This window comes from Equus caballus, chromosome 23 (assembly GCF_041296265.1).
Source record: "Equus caballus isolate H_3958 breed thoroughbred chromosome 23, TB-T2T, whole genome shotgun sequence".
Classification (NCBI taxonomy): domain Eukaryota; kingdom Metazoa; phylum Chordata; class Mammalia; order Perissodactyla; family Equidae; genus Equus; species Equus caballus.
The window spans coordinates 12,045,565-12,064,581 of NC_091706.1; the positions used below are offsets into that span (position 1 = coordinate 12,045,565).

The 19,017-nt window shown below is 40.7% G+C and overlaps 1 long non-coding RNA gene across 1 annotated transcript in view; it reads right to left on the minus strand.

Moving 5' to 3' along the window:
* Window positions 1–18,476, minus strand: part of LOC111770119 (uncharacterized) — a 52,230-nt gene extending 33,754 nt beyond the window's left edge. The window contains exons 1-2 of the long non-coding RNA XR_002803067.2: window positions 18,348–18,476; window positions 3,470–3,590 (exon numbers count right to left, since the gene is read on the minus strand). This is a non-coding gene — a long non-coding RNA (uncharacterized lncRNA). The remainder of the gene's footprint in view (window positions 1–3,469; window positions 3,591–18,347) is intronic.
* Window positions 18,477–19,017: the final 541 nt, after the last annotated feature.

Genomic DNA, 19,017 nt, shown 5'->3' on the forward strand with positions numbered 1-19,017 from the left:
CTTCCAGTTACAAGGTAAATAAGTACTGGGCTGTAATGTACAGCATTGTGACAATAGTTAACAATACTGTATTATATGCTTGAAAGTTGCTAAGACAGTAAATCTTAAACCTGAAATGTTCTCACTACAAAAAAAAAAGGTAATTATGTGAAGTGGTGGAGGTGTTAACTAACCTTATTGTGATAATCATTCCACAATATATATGTTTAACAAATCATCCTGTTGTATGTCTTAAAGTTACATAATATTATATGTCAGTCATTATCTCAATAAAGCTGGAGAAGAAAAAGGAATCAGAGAATAATGATGTATTTCATACAAGGAAACAATGATTTGAATGTCTGTGGTTTCTCAAAAGAAACCATGGATACTAGAAGGAGAGGCACAAGAATTTAAAGTGCCGAAAGAAACTAACTGTCAACCCAGATTTCAATAACCAGTGAAAATATCCTAGTATTGAGATGAAATTAAGATATTTTCAGATGAATTAATTAATAACAAGCAGACGTGCTAGATGACATTCTTTAAGTAGAAAGGAAAAGATACCAGAGGAAACCTGATTATTAGATGTGAAGGAAGAGACATGTAAATGGTAAATATCTGGGTAAGTATAATATACTACTCTTCTCAAGTTCTTTGACATGTGTATGATGTTTGAAAGGAAAACACTGTAACGTTGCCTACTGGCGTGTTCAACGTATGTCAAAGTAATACATACGACAACTGCAACATGAATGGGGAGGATGAAAGGACTGATATTGGCAAGGCTTCTACATTCCATTTGAAATGGTAAAATACTGACTCTGCGTAGACAGCGAAATGTTAAATATGAATATTGAGAATATCTAGAGCAACCACTATAAAAACTGTACAATAAGCTCTAGTCAAAAACTTAGTAGGTAAATTAAAACGGAATGCTAAAAGAAATTCAAATGATAAAAATGCAGCCAAGAAAAAGGAAAGAATAAAAATAAAGAGAACACATAGAAAACAAATAATAAAATGGTAGACCTAAATGCAATATAGCAGTAACTACCTTGAATGTAAATGGCCCAAACACACCGATTAAAAGACAGAGATTGTCTGAATGATTTTTTTAAATGGACCCAATTATATGCCTTCCACAAGAAACTCACTTCAAATATAACATTATGTTTAAAGCTAAGTAGGTTGAAAGCAAAAGGTTGAAAAAGTGTACCATGCATATACTAATCAAAATAAAGCTGGAATGAATTTACTCATATCAGAAAAAGTAGGCTCCTTAGCAAGGAAAATTTCCAGGGATAAAGAGGGACATTAATTACACTGTGGAAATTAATAAAAGAAACCTTAACTAAATTGGACTCTGAAAGGCCTGTAGTGGGAGCTCTCACACCCTATCACACATGAATTACACAAACAGGAAGAGAGGGACACTTGCTTGAATGTCCAGCAGGGAGTAAAACTACTTTACTACTGAGGGAAGATTTCTCTGCCCACCCAGACACAGCCCAGGCAATGGGAAGCCATTGCCCCTCTGAACTGTTACTCTCCCCCAGTGGACTTTACCTTACAACAGCCCCTCCCTACTCCCTTTTTTCTCTATAAAGGCAGCTCCGCTGCTTCGTTGTCTGGATTTGTCCACAGTTTGCCATAGCATTCACATCCTGAATTGCAATTCTTTTGGCTATTCTCAAATAACCGCATTTTGAGATAAAATAACAGGAAAATTTGCTTTTTAAGTTGACAACATAGTGATAAGATAGATAATTCACCAAGAAGATATAACTGTTCATACACATTGTAACATGTGCATGCTCTAACAAGCTAACCAGAAAATAGATGATGCAAAAGATGATACAATTGAAAGGAAAATCAACAAATTAAAGTTGGAGACCTCAAAACGCTTCTCCCAGTAATTGATAGATCAAGTTGACAGAAAATCAGCAAAAATATAGAAGAACCGAACAAAACCATCAACCAACTGGATCTGACATTTATAGGACACTCCACCCAATAGGAAAAGAATGCACATTCTTCTCAAGTGGATATGGTACACTCAGTAAGAGACACCATGTCCTGGACCATATCATGGGAAGAAATTCCACATTTTTAAAAGAATTAGAATCATACAAAGTGTGTTCTCTGAGCAAAATGAAATAAGTTTAAAATCAAAAACAGAAAGATGCTGGCAAGTAGCTGACCTCAGTCTACCTTTCCTGCCTTTTCTCCCCATGGACACCCTACACTGCAGTCAGACCTTGCCACTCTTTAAATGCCAATGTCTTCCAATTCTGCCACTGTGTCAGAGGTCCCCAGGACAGTCCCCAGGTTCAGTGGCTTGCTAGGAATGCACACAGAACTCAGTATATAATCATACTCATGGCTAAGATTTATTATAAGGAAAGAATACAAAGCAAGATCAGCAAAGGGAAAAGGCACGTGGGGCAAAGCCTGGAGGAAACCAAGCATAAGCTTCCAAGAGTCCTCTTCCAGTGTAGACACAGGATCCACTAATTCCTCCAGCAGTCAGTGTGATGACATGTTTGCCAGGGAAGCTCATAGAGACTCAGTGTCCAAGATTTGCATCAGGTGCTGGTCACATAGGCACCCTCTGCCTAGCATGTAACAAAATTCCAGATTCCCAGAAAGAAAGCAGGTAATCAGCATAAACCGCATTGTTTGCACAAACAACCTAGGCACAGTGAGCCACTCTTATCATTTAGGGAAAATTTCGCATTAATGAAGGGAACTGTTTACCTGTTAATTTCCCAGACACCAGCCAAGCGTCAGCCTTGAAAGCGAGCCTCTATAAGGAGAGCGATCTCAGCCCAGCTTCATTCATTCTTTCTGCACAGTCCCCTTTGTACATGCTGTTTCCACAGCTTGAATTGTCTTTCCAATCTTCAAGATTTATCTCAAACACCACATTTTCCATCAAGCTTTTCGTTTTCTCCCAATGGGAGATGACTCTCTCTCCCTTGAATCCCTATGGCATTTGAATATCACCTGTGGTAACCATCTCACTTTATTTTGTACGATAGTTATTGATTATTCTCATTCCCAGTGGCTTTCCACTATAGTAGGGCACAGAGTGACCTTACAGAGCCCAAACCCCAGCTTCTCAGGGGTGATTTCCCAGGTAAACTCTAGTTATGGGGAGTTGATGGATAGCTTCTCTCTTCTTGAGAGCCTGGGGATTGTCACTGAGGGGAAGGTGCACATGAGGCATGGAAGGGGTGTGCAAAATGCCAGGCCTGGGTTTGAAGTTTGACTTCTTTTAAAGCTGTGTGGTCTTGGTCATGTTTCTTAGTTTCTCTGAGCCCCAGTTATCTCACCTGCAAATTTGTTAGAATTACACAAAATACTGTATGAAAAAAGTTATTTGGCAAATAGTCCCTCAATACATTTCATTTCCCTTCTCACTCCTTTCTACTTTAGAAGATCACTGAGCATGCGGATTGATTTGTCCCTCTAATTTTGAGCTTACCTTGACTGCAATTCTGCCGTGTCAACCACTTCCCCTCTTGTCACCATTTTCCTTCTGCGGCTCTGCAATCAATTGGTCAGTCAACTCAGGTTTCTTGAGTGGAGCACCAGAGGTCGGGCTGCTAGAGAAAGAGTGTATCTATCAACCCAAACTCAAAGCAGTCAAAGCTACATTGTAGCGAAAGGAAATACACTCAGGTTCTACAAAACAGAGTCTACAAACCAGAGGCAAGGAGGTGGGGAGGGTCGGGAGTCAGCACAGGCGCCGAGGCTTCAGGCAGACGATGCAATCTGAACTCCGGCTTAAAAGATGGAGAGATTTGGATAGTGAATTGGATAAACCACGGCTCTAGAAAAGGGAACTTGGGGGAGCAAAGAGCCAGAGGGGTGAATTAACCTCGCATACTGTGGAGACGAGAGAAATCTGTTGGTTAGAGCAGATGGTGTGTGATGAAGGGCTATGAACAAAATTTGAGCACGTAATTTGGGGATACATTCTCAAAGGGAAGAGAAACGTTTCCTTCCACTAAACAAATTAAATATTAAATAATTTTATGCAAGTGTATCTTCCTGCAACAATCAAATTTAAAAAGTAATTGGGCGCCAATGGGCATGAGGGGTCTTTTGGGGGTGATGGAAATGTTCTAAAACTGTATTGTGGTGATGACTTAGTTATACACTTCAAATGGGTGAAGTTTATGGTATGTAAATTATGCCTCAATAAACCTGTTTTTTAAAAAAAGATAATTGGGGGAAAGACAGTGCATTAAGTTTTTATTAGCTCTGATTGCCAATTCATGCTGGGTCTATTATGATTTCTTTTAATCCTGGTTGCTCAAAGTAAACTCAAGCTATACTTATTTAGTGAATAAATAGGGAACTAAAATAAATACTGTGTCAACTAAATATATTTTATGTTCTCCCTCATTCGTTTAATACTTAGGCTATTCACAAAATTTTCCCTTTTAAATTCATGTTAAAATTTGGTGGCAAATGACTTTGTTTAAAAAACAATTACTTTCTGAGAGAAGAGCCTTGAAGGTCCAGTTATGGCATCCACCTGCACCAGCAATGACTCAGGCTGCGATCTGAACTAACGAGAGGAGGAATCTGGGCAAGGAATCGTTGTCAAAAGTCCTTCCAACCGTTTTCTATATGATAGTCTCACCCATGGGAGAAAACAAATAAAAATACTACACTGAAATGACTACAAGAAAACACGACATGAGAAGAAGAAATCACAAAACTCCTATTTAAAAAATAATAGTTTGAGGCCAGCCTGGTGGCACAGCGGTTAAGTGCACACATTCCCCTTCGGTGGCCAGGGTTCGCTGGTTCGGATCCCGGGTGCAGACATGGCACCGCTTGGCAAGCCATGCTGTGGTAGGCATCCCCCATATAAATTAGAGGAAGATGGGCACAGATGTTAGGTCAGGGCCAGTCTTCCTCAGCAAAAGGAGGATTGGCAGCAGATGTTAGCTCAGGGCTAATCTTCCTTAAAAAAAAAATAGCAGTAATAATAATAACAACGTATCCTTCCAGGTGACAGGAGAGTTTGACGGTCAGACCATATACGAGCACAGTGCTCTGTTGACACCTAGTGGCTCAGCTGCAAATGGCAGCCATGAACGCGAGAAACTAAGAATAAATATTTCTTATCAGAATCTGCTCCAGAACTGACTGGTCCTAAATGATTTTGTTTATTTCTTTGTGTGTTTCACATCCTGTCATGGTTGCTGGTTATTTTTCTAGGACTACAAAGCTTGCAGGGCTGACAATGATCAAAATGTCCTAATAAATCAAGTTTATCTTTGTCACAGTCTTGAATCTCCTTTTCTCTCCATAGAGCGATACCCCACTGCTGACCCCTCATTGCAGCGAGCCCTGCCTGCCCTCTTCCACTCCTTGATCCCACACACACTTGCCCCCTTTGGTGCCCACAGGTCAACCTAGCCTTAGGGAAGTGTTCAGAGGAAAGCTTGCTGACCACACCAAAGTGAGAGTGGTTGCTGGCTTCAGATTAACTGTACTAGTTAAACAAATAAATCCCTAATCAGAAGTTGAGGTACAATGACAAGTGAAGAATTTTGGGGGAAATACTCAGGTGCAGCTGTTACCTCTACTGGCTCCATCCGAGCCTGGCACTGCCCCTAGAGCGTGTGAGGGGCAGTAGGAGGGAAGTCAAACCTTCTTTTTCAACTTTGAATGACAGACCCAGGGGAGCAGACACACACTTGACCCTAGGAGGAAGGTCCGTTCTGGACACAACAGCCCCCAGGAGTGAACGCAGTAGGAGCAGTTGTCACTGACACCTGTGAAAGGGGCTGAAGTCTAGGTGAGACCCTGGCTGCCCAGTGAGCTCTCCCAGACTGCCACCCTGTGAGCCCGCAGGCTTTTGGATTACTTTTCTTTGCTCTCTTCTTTCTGGAACAGCCCCCACCACCTCAGTTTTTGTAAATGATAGAAATTATATCCTGAGCCCTGAGGATGAGTTCTGCATATCGTGGCCTGTCGACCTTGTACATACAGTCTTGCTCTGATCCATCTACACCAGGCAAAGCTCAGCATTTTATTTCCGCTTCTTTCTGTTGTTGTTGCAAGTGCACATTGCTAAGACAGAGGAATGAGCAATAGCCCACATGGCCATGAGGCAAGTCTGTGGCTGAAGCAGCCCCAGAGCATCACGTTGACAAAAGGAATGAATTACACAGATAACCCAGGATTTTAAAACTGCAAGAAACTCTAGAAATCACCTAGGTGGGTCTCCCTCAGGGAGGAATTGACCCAGAGAGGTTGACTGACATAGTCACACGTACAGGGTCAGGGGCCAGAGCTTGGGCCACACCACAGGCTGCCTGTTGGCAGACACGTGTGTGTGCTTAGCCAACTCCTACGTGTTTATCATGGGAAAACACTAACCATCTTAGAAGGGAAATTTCTTTTCTAAGTTTGCTACACTACTAATGAAAGCATATTGACACAACCACATCCACACATTTTCTCTCATGGACTAACGTTCTGGGTACTTCATGTGAACTCTTGTGTGCCACACTCACTCTCTGAATAGTCAAGTGTACGTGTAGGTGCATTTTGCATGGAAAAGTGCACAGCAAGGTCAGGCTTCGGGTTTGTTCTCTGCAAAGTTCTACCTTAAGCAGACTGTCTCAGCTAGTCATTTAAAAACAGAAGTGTCTATCAAATGGCCTTAATTTTAATAGCTTTATTTTTCATAGGTGTATTACTTTGAACTGTATTAAATTGCCATTGTTTCTGGTAAAAAAAAAATGATTGAATATTAGCAGTTTTTTATGGTTCAACTGAATGCGTTGGGTAAAGGGTAAAATTTAGAGGATTCTTGTTTTGTGAAAGAATTGTTTACCTTGACTTACTTTTCAGCAGAATGTTTTTGCTTTTATGCACAAAATTTTACTGTTATTCTGATATTCTAGAAGCCTACAGGTGTTATCAGAATATAAGACTTTCATTTCAGCAGAAGAGAAAATACAACATAAATAGTTCCCAATAGTACATGTTCTCTTTTTCCTTTCAAAAGAAACCAATGCTTTAAAGAGATTGGACAGTCATTCTATCATCTCGCTGAGGCAAACACCAACAAATTAAGGAAATGAGAAATGAAATGTGTCTGTTTCATCACTATTCACATGAAACCCTCTCATTGTGTAGTGCTGGTTGAGCTGCTGACCCCGACATGTTGATGTTAGTTTTTGCCTGTTTAGTCTCATAAAAGTCATAGCCCTTCTCTTTTCTCAGCCTTCCTGCAATGTGACTGCAATGTTCATAAAGCCTGATATAAATCTAAGAGAGAAATTTATAAAATCCTTAGAATGAAAAGAAGCAAAAGAATAGTTTCCTTGGGTGGGTCTGACACTTTCTGATGCATATCCTGGGTAAAAATATAGGTGGTTTCTTTTCACATGAGCGTCCATATGCCTGTGTGCATAAACCATATAGAACAATAAAATCAATTAAGTTTATTTTCACCATTCTGTCAAAAAGCATAATTATTTCCTGGGCATTCAGCCATACCAAAGTATGGCCTAAAGGTTCATTAATTTGGGTGTAGTGACACAGAAAGTAGTCTGTGATATGAGTCAAAAATCAAGTTGCAGAAAACATAAGCAGTGTCATCCAATTCTTGTAAAGCAAAAATTGCACATAATCAAAAACATATACTATATATGTCTATATGAAATGTGTGAGAACTCCACTCTGAGTGTGGGACTGGGGAGTGATGACAAAATACCTTTGTATTGTTTGCATGTTTTAAATGAGTGCATATTCTTTTTATGAACATTTAAGTTCATCTGTTTCCACCCTTCAGTTCCATGGCCTTGAATGCTTCTCTGGTCTCTGAACTGATGAAATTCTGTTCATCTCTTAAGGTTCAAATCAAATGTCTCCTTATATCTCATCAGTAAAAAGCAACTGCTTCCTGCACTTACTTGTACTTACCTCTATTCTGGAAGCTGTGGTATCTTCATCTTGAAATTTCTGCATCCCCTGCCCTTAGCACATTACATTGTCCTTAGTAGAGCTTAATAAATATTAAGTGAAGGTTTATGTGAGTGGCAGGTAGCTGGATGAAATTCAAATTCAACTCATTTTGTCTGTCAGGTAATATTGTTGAGCACTGCCTGTGACACCTGCCGTACGCCATGCTCCCTGGGGAGGTAATGATGACAAATGTCACCTCTGCCCCTCAGGAGCTCATGGTTTATCCAGGGGGATGATTACGGCAGACTACTGCCATACCTTTTAAGGACTTATGATGGGGTGAGCACATATTTGGGCAGCTAGGCCAGAAAGATGAGGAAAGAGAAGGATATGAGAAGGAAGAAATGAAATTGAAGCTGCATCATAAAGGATAAGTAGAAGTTCAACAGAGAAAGAAGAGGTGGGAAGGGCACTCGAAGCAGAAAAAGCCTGAGAACACACACCCACTCCATGGGCTCACTGGACCAGGCTGGAGAAATGGTTCCTGCCAGAGTCAGAGAGGCAGGAGGGACCAGATCACGGAGAGTCTCGTTTATCACTCCAAAGAGTTTGGATTTGGTGCTGCAGGCAGTGAAGAGACAGCGATATGCATAATTTAAAAATTATGAAAAGCATATTTGACCCTGAACCATTTCTTACATTTACTGTTGTTGGACAGCACTGCATAAGGAAAAAGAAGCAATCTGTATTAATAAATGTGATTATTCCCTTAAACTTGTGAACATGTTTGCCTCATCACTAATAAGCACTTGTTTATTAGAGGCAAATGTAAGAATATGGCTGCCTGGCCTGTAAAAGTTAAGTACCTGCTGTGGGTTTAAATTGTAAAAACATCTTAAAATTGTAAACATGCTTATGTAAAATATAATCTGTTAACAAGTAACATCTCTTGTATATACCCTGGTTTACCGGACATATGAAGGCACCAGTAAGGATGACGCAAACTTGAAACAGCAAAAAGTAAAGTATGTTAAAAATAACTCGATTCAAAAACTACCTCAGCATAATAAAAGCCACACATGAAAAGCCCACAAGAAACATAATACCCAATGGTGAAAGATGAAGCTTTTCCTCTAAGGTCAGGAACAAAGAAAGAAGGCCCACTTTCACCACTTCTATTCAACATAGTACTGGAAGTTTTAGCCAGAGTACCTAGGCAAGACCAGAGGAACTTGGCAAGAAAAGGAAATAAAAGGCATACAAATTGGAGAAGAAATTATCTCTTTCTGAGGGTGGTATGCTCTTATATGGAGAACGTCCTAAAGAGTATCCCCACCAGGAAACAAACAAACAAGCAAACTGTTAAAGCAGATGAATGAATGCAGCAAAGCAGTGGGAAACAAATTGGAACACAAAAGTCAGTTGCATTTATATACCCTAAAATGAAAAATATTAAAAAGAAATTAAGAAAGCAGTTCCATTTATAATAGCATCAAAAAGATGAAATATTTAGGAACTGACCAAGGATATGAAAGATTTGTACAGTGAAAACTACAACAGATTGTTGAAAGAAATTAAAGAAGATATAAATAAGTGGAAACACATCCCACATTCATGGAGTGGAAGACCTAATATTGTTAAGATGCCAATACAATCAAACAGATCTACAGACTACTACCTTTATAATTAAAAATGGTTAAGATGGCAAATTTTATGTTATGTATATTTTACTAAATTAAAAGAAATGAGGGAAAAAATGTGCAGCAAGACCATGCCCACCACACAGTATGATATTTCACAGCTCTATATATTTTCTTTTGTCTTTACCTGTAACACAAAGTGCCTTTAAAATGACCTTTTGTTTGGTGTGTATCACAAGAACACAAGAGATTTACAATAAACAATATCTCACACATGAAAAATGACTGGGTTCCCAGGTAACATAAAAAGCCTAGAGTAAAATGTCTCAAAGAGATTGCATCATCCAAACTGAAGACATGAGAGTCGTAACAAAGTGGTCTCAGTGGGCCAGGAAGAAGATGACAGGCCTGAAGTGTGGACGAGGGGGAGGGGACGGATTTGAAAAATATTTATGAGGTACAATTTACATAATTTACTGATAACTTTTATGAAATGAGTTGATAACAGTGGCTCCATTTTGTACCCTGGACTCCATCTTGATAAAAATATGAAACTGCTGACCTTGCTGATTTGCCAAAAGCGAGTTAGTTGCTGAGAAAGGACTTTCTGAAGGACTGCAAAAATATACTCTTTCCGGGGTGGCCCGGTGGAGCAGTGGTTAAGTTTGCAAGTTCTGCTTCAGCGGCCCAGGGTTCGCTGGTTCAGATCCCAGGTGTGGACCTATGTACCTCTTGTCAAGCCATGCTGTGGTGGCATCCCACATACAAAGTGGAGGAAGATGGGCACAGATGTTAGCTCAGGGCTAATCTTCCTCAACAAAAAATAAATATATATATATATACTTTTTCTGGTGACAAGACATCCTGAGTGAGTTAATGAACTGTAACATAAATTGATCCTAACAAAATGAGGTGGCTGTCCTGGGCTCTCCTTGTTGCTCATAAGAACTCCTGTCTTTCACCCCTCAGGGGACACTTTTCTAGCTGCAGCCAGAACTGTGTTCCTGAACTGCAGTTCAAAGACCCCAAGTCAACTCTCTCCTTTTGCTTTGCAGTTGCCTCTTTTTTCTATGTTGACACTTGAAAGTTTTAATTTAAAGATAATTTCAATTAGATATTTAAAGTATGCCGATGCTTTCTTCTGCCATCTTAAAGCTGCTGCCGAGCCCTTCCGCTAAGTTTTTCATGTCACTTATGGTACTTTTCATCTTGAATTTTCCTTAGGTACTTTTATATGCCTATTTCTCTATTGAGATTCCTTATTTGTTGTATTTGTGCCATATTATTTTCCTATAATTCTTTAAACATACTTTATTTTTTAAATATTTCTTCATTGAAGTGAAATTCATATAACACAAAATTAACCATTTTAAAGTGAACAATTCAATGGCATTTAGTACATTCACAAAGCTGTGCAAACACCTCTTCTATCTAACTCTGAAACATTTTCATCACCCCAAAAGGAAGCCCTGTACCTACTAAATGATTGCTCCCACCCCCTTCCATCCCCAGTCCCTGGGAACTGCCAATCTGCTTTCTGATCCTATGGATTTACTTATTCTGGATCTTCCAAATCAGTGGTGCCATGGTCGGAATGTTGTAGCCCCCAAAATTCATACGTAGAAGTCCTAACCACCAAAGCTGATGCTATTAGGATGGGGGGACTTTGGGAGATGTTTAGGTAATGAGTGTGGAGCCTTCATGAATAGGATTAATATTCTTATAAAAGAGATCCCACAGAGATCTCTAGCCCCTGCCACCAGGCGAGGACACAGAGAGGCGGAACCCTCTGTGAACCAGGAAGCAGCCTTTATCAGCCGCCACACTGAATCCGCCAGTACTGCAATCCTGGACTTCCCAGCATTCAGAACGGTGACAAATTAATTTCTGTTGTGTATAAGCCACCCAGTCTGTGGCATTTCGTTACATCAGCCTGAATGCCCTAAGACAAGTGGCATCATACAATATGTGAGCTTCATACAATATGTGAGCTTCTTTCTGTCTGGCTTATTTTACTCAGCAGAATGTTTTCAAGGTTCATCCACATTGTAGCATGCATCAGTGCTCCACTTTTCTATGGCTGAATAACATTCCATTATACCAATACACCACAATGTGCTTATCTATTAATCAGTTGATGGACATTTGGGTTGTTTCTACCTTTGGCTATTGCAAATAATGCTGCCATGAACATGTACTGTACAGGTATTTGTTTGAGTACGCGTTTTTAATTCTTTTGAGTATGTACCTAGAAGGGGAATTCTATGTTTAACTTTTTGAAGAACCACTAAATTGTTCTCTACAGCAACTGCGCCATTTTACATTCCCACCAGTAATGCACAAGAATTCCAATTTCTCTACATCCTCACCATCGGTTGCTATTTTCTATTGTTTTATTAGTACAACTCTAGTGGGTGTGAAGGGGGATCTCATTTTAGTTTTGATTTGTATTTCCCTAATAAGTGATAGTGTTGAACATCTTTCCATTGGCTTATTGATCATTTGTATATCTTCTTTGGAGAAATGTCTATTCAAGTCCTTTGCCAATTTTTAAATGGATTGTTGTCTTTTGGTCATTAAGTTATGAGTTCTTTATACATTCTGGATATTGAAGCATTATCAGATAAATGACTTGCAAACATTTTATCCCCTTCTGTGAGTTGCCTTTTTACTCTGTTGATAGTGTCTTTTGATGCACATAAGTTTTTAATTTTGATGAAATCCCATTTATCTATTTGCTCTTTTGTTGCTCATGCTTTTGGTATCATATCTAAGAATCCATTGCCAAATCCGGCATCAGGATGATTTACCTTATGTTTTTTTTAAAAAAGTTTTATGATTTTAGCTCTTATATGAAGTCATTGACTCGTTTTTAGTTAATTTTTGCATATGCTGTGAGGTAAGGCTCCAAATTCATTATTTTCCATGTGGATATGCAGTTTTCCCAGTACCACTTGTTGAAGAGAATATTCTTTTCCCATTGAAAGATCTTGGCACCGTTGTCAAAAGTCAATTGGTCACACATATAGGGGTTTATTTCTGGACTCTCAAGTCTATTTCATCGGTCTATGTCTAGTTTATGCTAGTACTACACTGTTTTGTATATCATAGTTTTTTAGTAGGTTTTCAGATTAGGAAGTGTGAATTCCCCCAGCTTTGCTCTTTTTCAAGATTGTTTTGGCTATGCCCTCACTGCGAACATGGTCTTCACAACTGCCCCTGAGCCAGGGAAGAGGGTGGAACATGGGCAGGTAAAAACGTCGCAAAGCTTTCCTACTATTTTTTAAGTTGTCTTTTCCTTGATCCAGCATTTGTTTGGTTGCTGTAAAACTCTGATTATTCTTCAGAGTTCTGATAAAGTTGATTTTGACAGTTTGTCCTTGGTATTTCAATGTTTCCATGGAAGGACAGGCCCTTGGAGTGATGTACCCTGCCATTTTCACTAATGTTCCTTTAATTCTTTGAACATATTACAATAGTTTTTTTGAAGCCATTTGCTAAATCCAACATCTGGACCTGCTCAGTGCCATTTCTATTGGCTGCTTTTTTCCCCTGAGCTAGGGTCATACTTTCCTATTTCTTTTCATGTCTTATGATTTTTTTGTTGAAAGCTGGACAATATATTGTAGCACTTCTGTATTCTCACTGTCCCCCTAGTTGTTGCTCTTATTTCTCTTTAGCTACTTGCCTGGACTTAAACTATGGGATCTGTGTCCCTGGCAATGTATGGCTGCTGACGCCTCTGCTCATTTTTTAAATTCTTATTTTTACTTTTCAGTCTGCCTTCCTTGAAGTTGCCCAGGTGTCTGCCTCCTTGGTGGTCAGCCAGTGATTTGGGCAGGAACTATAGTTAACACCTTGAGCCCATAAGGCTTGCCCCCTCTGCCTATAGATCTGTGTGTGGTTTAGAGAGTGCACTCAGAGTTCAGCCAGTTCCCAAGACCGCCTTGACTTTCACTTTACGTTCAGCTCTCTTGGTTCTCCCCGGAGCATACATGTAGGCTTACAGGTAGCCAGGGGTGAGGCTTATCCAGCCCTCCTATAACTATCTATTTTCCAGAATCTCTCCATGAAATTTCTGTCTGTTTCACCACTTGCCCCAATGGGGACTGCAACCTCAGGTTAGCAAAGCTGTGGGTTCTCTCCATTTGTTTCCTAAAGTTTGCTACTTTGTCTGACAAACCTGCCAGTGTGGGTTTTTGCCCTCAGCACCAAATCATATATGCTCCCTCTAGCAGCAAGGTTGCTGGTTTTCACGGCCAATGTGTCCATTATCAATTTATTGCCTCTTAGGTCCAAATTCATCCTTCATTGGGTGATTGTAAAAATAGATCTGGGCCATTTAAACAGTCTTCCTTTGCCATTTGGCATGATGTTTAAGCTTTGTCAGTAGTGGAGGCCAGAGACACATTGCAGGAGGAAGGAATTTTCCTTCCAAGTTCCTGTTCAGGTGGCAGGCTCCCAGCTTGCAGCGCCTGCAGCGTGCATGGCTTCTCCAGCAGCCACTCCTGCAGTGCACGCATCTTGTACAGCACCAGACACCTGCAGCATGCACAGCTTCTCCAGCATCCAGTTCACACAGCATACAGTGGCAGCAGCACCCAGCAGCCGGCAGCTTTCCCTGTTAAGCCTTCAGGCAGATTTGTAGTGGATGCCTTTAGTGAGACACCACTCCATGAACGGCTTCCTCCACTCTTTCGACAGCAGGTTTTCAGAAAGCTCCAGAGGGCAGATTTTTTCCAGCAAGCTCCTTTGGTGTGGCACCATTATGACTTCTCTGCCATTCAGAGAGCCATAGCTGTGCTCCCTCCAACAAGGTCTGGTTCTCAGCCAGGGGGATGGGTGGAGGGGTCTTCGCTGGGCACTCTGTCTCAGCCTCAAGGCTAGTGCCTACTTCTTGTATTCCTGCTGTTCTGATATTTTTTAGAGTTCTCTTTACTTTTTATTAGCTAATACTTTGTTACTCCAATCCCTCCTTATAGCTAATAATTTATTATAATAAATTTTCCTGCTCAAATTACTGTGTGGTTTTTCTCTCTGGACCAGATCTTGACTTGTACATTCACCTTAGAAAAACTAAGCTCTCTCTGACTGCCTGGAAGGAGGCAATGGGAGCAGCCCCAAACAAGAAAACCTCAGATTCTCACTGTTCTTACCCGAATTTCCAGCACATTTTCATAATAAATATTTCTCAGCTTGTTGTTTACCTTGGATCAATTTCTAGAGCCCCAATATAGTTGTGTTTGGCAACTTTGTCTACCTTTATACTTGTGTTTGGCAAAAGAATTCACCCATCTCTTCACGTTACCATAGCCAGAAGTCTCTCCAATCTCTGAAGTTAATTTTAAGAATGTATTTTATTGTATTAAAACTGATTTAATATAGCACCAACAAACTTTTATGGGCTTACTTTTGGAATTCATTAAAGAATTTTTAAAATTATAAATGTTATTAAAAAGCAGGCAAACTTGTCATTACAGACATTGAAATCCAAGATAATTCACAAAAAGTAGTTGAAACAATAAAAGAATTCAGCAAGAAAAAATGTTATGTAATGTATGAAAACCAACAGTTTTCCTATAGGCAAATAAGAGCGTGTTCAAAAATATATTAAAAATTTTATTTACAACAAAAAGAAGAATCAAATTGAATAGAACAAACCTAATAAGAAATGTTTATCTATATGTGCATCTGTATGTAGAACCTGGTTGCCTATATTGAGGGGTTTAACGAGACTTGAATAAGTGGAGACACCATATTGTTCTTAGGAAGATGTCACTACTTTTGTAAAGATGTCCTTTCTCACCAATTAATTCATATTAATTTAATAGAATGCTAATCAGAATATAAACACAATTTTTTATAGGTTGGACCCTAAATACTTATTCTAAAATTTATCTTGATAGACAACATGTGAGAACAGCCAGGAAAAATTCCAAAAATAAAGGAATAGTGCAACAATAGACAGATCAACAAAACAAAATAGAGTCCACATGTAGATCCAAGTCCATTTGGACTTTAATATGTAATAAAAACGTTTTCAGATTAATAAAGAAACAATGATGCGTTATTAAATAAATTATGGAACACTGTATCAACATTAATTTGGGAGGCAAAAGCCTACATTACTCTTTCAATTCTAATTCCAAAATCAATTAAATGCATCCAAACAAAAAAAGACTGACTACGTAAAAACTTTACACTTTTACTTGATGAACAATAACTACAATAAAAAATTATAAGTAATGCCCAAAGAAAAATGCCAAGGATAGACTGCAGAATAATTGAAACACATGAGGAAGAGCTCATTTATAAAGCTTTTTACACATCAAAGAGAAAAATGATACACACCCGATAAAAATATGGATATACAACATTACTTATTAGCCTCTCTAATAATACCCAGTTTTGGAATGGGTGTGGGGAAACAACATAAGCTGGCACATCCTTTTTGAAGACTGTTTACAGCTTTCAAATTTTTACAAGTGTACACATTTCAGTGGAAAAATTCTATATTTTTGGCATTTGTGCCAAAGAAATCACACAAATATGCAAAGATATATGGACAAAGATATGCACTGCATATTATGATAATAATTGGAAAGGAATTAAATATTCATCAAAAAAGGATTAAATAAATATGATACATCCCTACCTAGAATAATATGCTGCTAGGCAAAAGAATGAGATAGTTCCACAAAGCATGACCAGACAACTGGACCACAAAACAATGTTAACTGTAAAAATGAGTAAGTAAACATAGAGCTTTTTGAAAAATGTGTGTTTGTTTGTGTCTGTACTGAATAAAGTCTAGTTAACTCTGCTTATGTTTGAGAGGTGAGAGGGAGCTGCCATTATCTCATCAGGCACTGAGGAATTTTGATCAGTTTAGCATTTATTTAGAATTTAAAAATAAATGCTTAAATGTATTTACATAAAATAAGGGAAAACGCTATCAAGTATTTAAGGAATAACAAGGCTTATTTAACAGTCTCGTTCAGCAAGGACTTAAGGGGGATAAAAAAAAGCAAGTTGCAAAGCATACTCTTGATTTTCTAAGAGTACATAAAAATGAAAAGCATCCTGTTTGCATAAAACGAATAAGTGCGGTTGGGTTGTCAGTTTCTTAGACTGCCACTACTGTCACATTTACCTTTCATGTTAAAGGTGCATGTTTTCGGGGTTTTTTGTCTTTCCCAAAGGAAGCCCACATGATACTGAGTACGGTCCATTTTTGCAAAAGCGGAAAATTCAGCGCGATTAGGAGGGCAGATCCAGGACCCTCGGGAATGGACCGACCGCCGTAAACGCTTGGTTCCCAGCCAAAACGGACCGACACGCCCCTCAGCGGGGCCAGGGAGCGGCCGCAGTCACCCCCAGGCCCGGCTCCACCGGGGGCGCTCTCCCCGTCGGCCGAGCGCGGGGCAGGACGCGCCGCACACCCGCCGGCTCCCTCCCGCCCGCGGACGCCGAGCGGGCCGGCCGGGGGTCGCACCCGCTTCTCAGGGCCGCGGTCCGGCTGCGCCACCGCGCACAGGGTCCGTCTCGGAAACTCCACCGCGTCAGGAGGAAACGGTTAACGTCAAGTACTGCTGGCCCAATACACGGACAGAGGAAAAAGGTGTTTCTATAACATTACGCCCATCTCTGGAAGATGCATGATTTGCACAACCATTTCCTTATTTTTGTTGTATTTTGGCGTTTTAGTTCTCTATTTCTGAAAAGCTATCTTGATTTTTTTTCTTTTCTGGGGTAAACGTCTTGGTCACAGACACCATTATTTTAGAGTTGACAAATAGAAATGGCAAGCAATAGGACATATTGGAGAATATGAGGAAGCCATTTGGTGTAAACCTAATTCGGCCTGACTTTGTTTTTTTCAAAAGGGCCTGACTGTGGCGTTGAGCACGCATTGCATATCTGCTTAGACATTTCCTATGGCCAGAACAAATGGCCTTAAGATAAAGGTGCAACTTCCCCCCACACTGGCATTTCCTTAGGGATAAGCATCTTTCCTTAGGCTAGGAACTGACCACCCAGCTCACCTGTGACCACCCAGCTCGAGGCAGCAGACCTGCCACCCTGCTATGATCACGGAGACAGCAGACCTATCTGCTGCGTCCATCAACCGCTGTGGCGACAGAGCAGTCTCACGACTATTGTGAAAGAGACATTTCAATCCTACGTGAAACATCCTCTCTGGGGGTATATAACCACTCTGTGCACCCCACTTCTTCGGTTCGGGAAGAAAGGCCCCAGGCCATGGTCCTCACATTTTAGCTCAGAATAAACTCTCCCAACTTTTCATTTATAGATTGGTTATGGATTATTTTCGTTGACAGAGTAATGCTATGCATTTCCTACCGTTTTATTTACATTTCACAGCTTTAGTCCCAAGAGATATTTACCTGGACTTCTCTTGGCAGTTTCAAGTTTAAAAGGCACACTGCTGGAGGAAAATTCATATTTTTTTAAATTTTATTTAAAAAGAATTGTAGCACAAAATTTTTCAAACAGAAAATTAGAAGACAATGAAATAAGCATCCATATATATTTCCTCGATTTACAAAATCTTCACACTTTGTCCTATTTTATTTGCCTGTTTTAGCTGAGAATTTGTAAAATTAAAGATACATAATTTCAATCCTAAATACTTCAGTAGGCATGAGTTTTAAAACTAAGAAAATTTTCCCACATACTCCTACCATTATTTTCATAATTAACGAGTAAGAGTAATTTTCCTTAACATTTCCAACGTCCCGACCATATTTCAGTTTCACTCACATCTTCCAGTTGCTTTTAAAATGCAGAAAAGCCCTAACAGTCACCTCAGGTCGGGCAGCAAGGTTGACGGAAAACGCAGCCTTGTCTCCAGCTGGCTCGGCGCGGAACTCCCCACACCGTCCTCTTGGCTCCTTCCGCGCATGTGCAGTCCTAGCTCCGCCTCCTTCCGTCCGGGTCTCCCAGCTCTGCTGGGACCAGGGTCGCGGAGTTTCGCTGTCTTTGCGCCTGCGTGGTGTGAGCACTGGGGTGAGAAGACCAAGGGGCTGGGACCTCGCGAGGCTTGGGGAACTCTCCCCACCTCCCCACAGGTGTTCTCCGGGTTTCAGAAGGCCCCAGGAGGCGCCCCTCGGCGCCCGCGACGCGTGTCAGGCCCAGGTGGTGACGCGGCCTTCGGGTTCCGGGGCGTCGTAGGTGCGGTGGAGCCAGTCAGGAGCGGGGGCCATGTGTCCGGCCCGCCTGCAGCCCGACCCGAGAGAAGCCCACGTCGGTGGCGGGAGGCCGGTTAAAACGCGGACGGGGCCCGGGTCTGCGGGGCAGCCGAGCTCCGGAGCCGGAAAGGCCCGGTCAGTCCCGGCTCTGTCACCTGTGAGGATGGGCGACAGAAGGGCCTGGGTCAGCGTGCTCGTCTGGACGTGAGATTAATAGCGCCGTCTCATGGCGTCATTTTGAG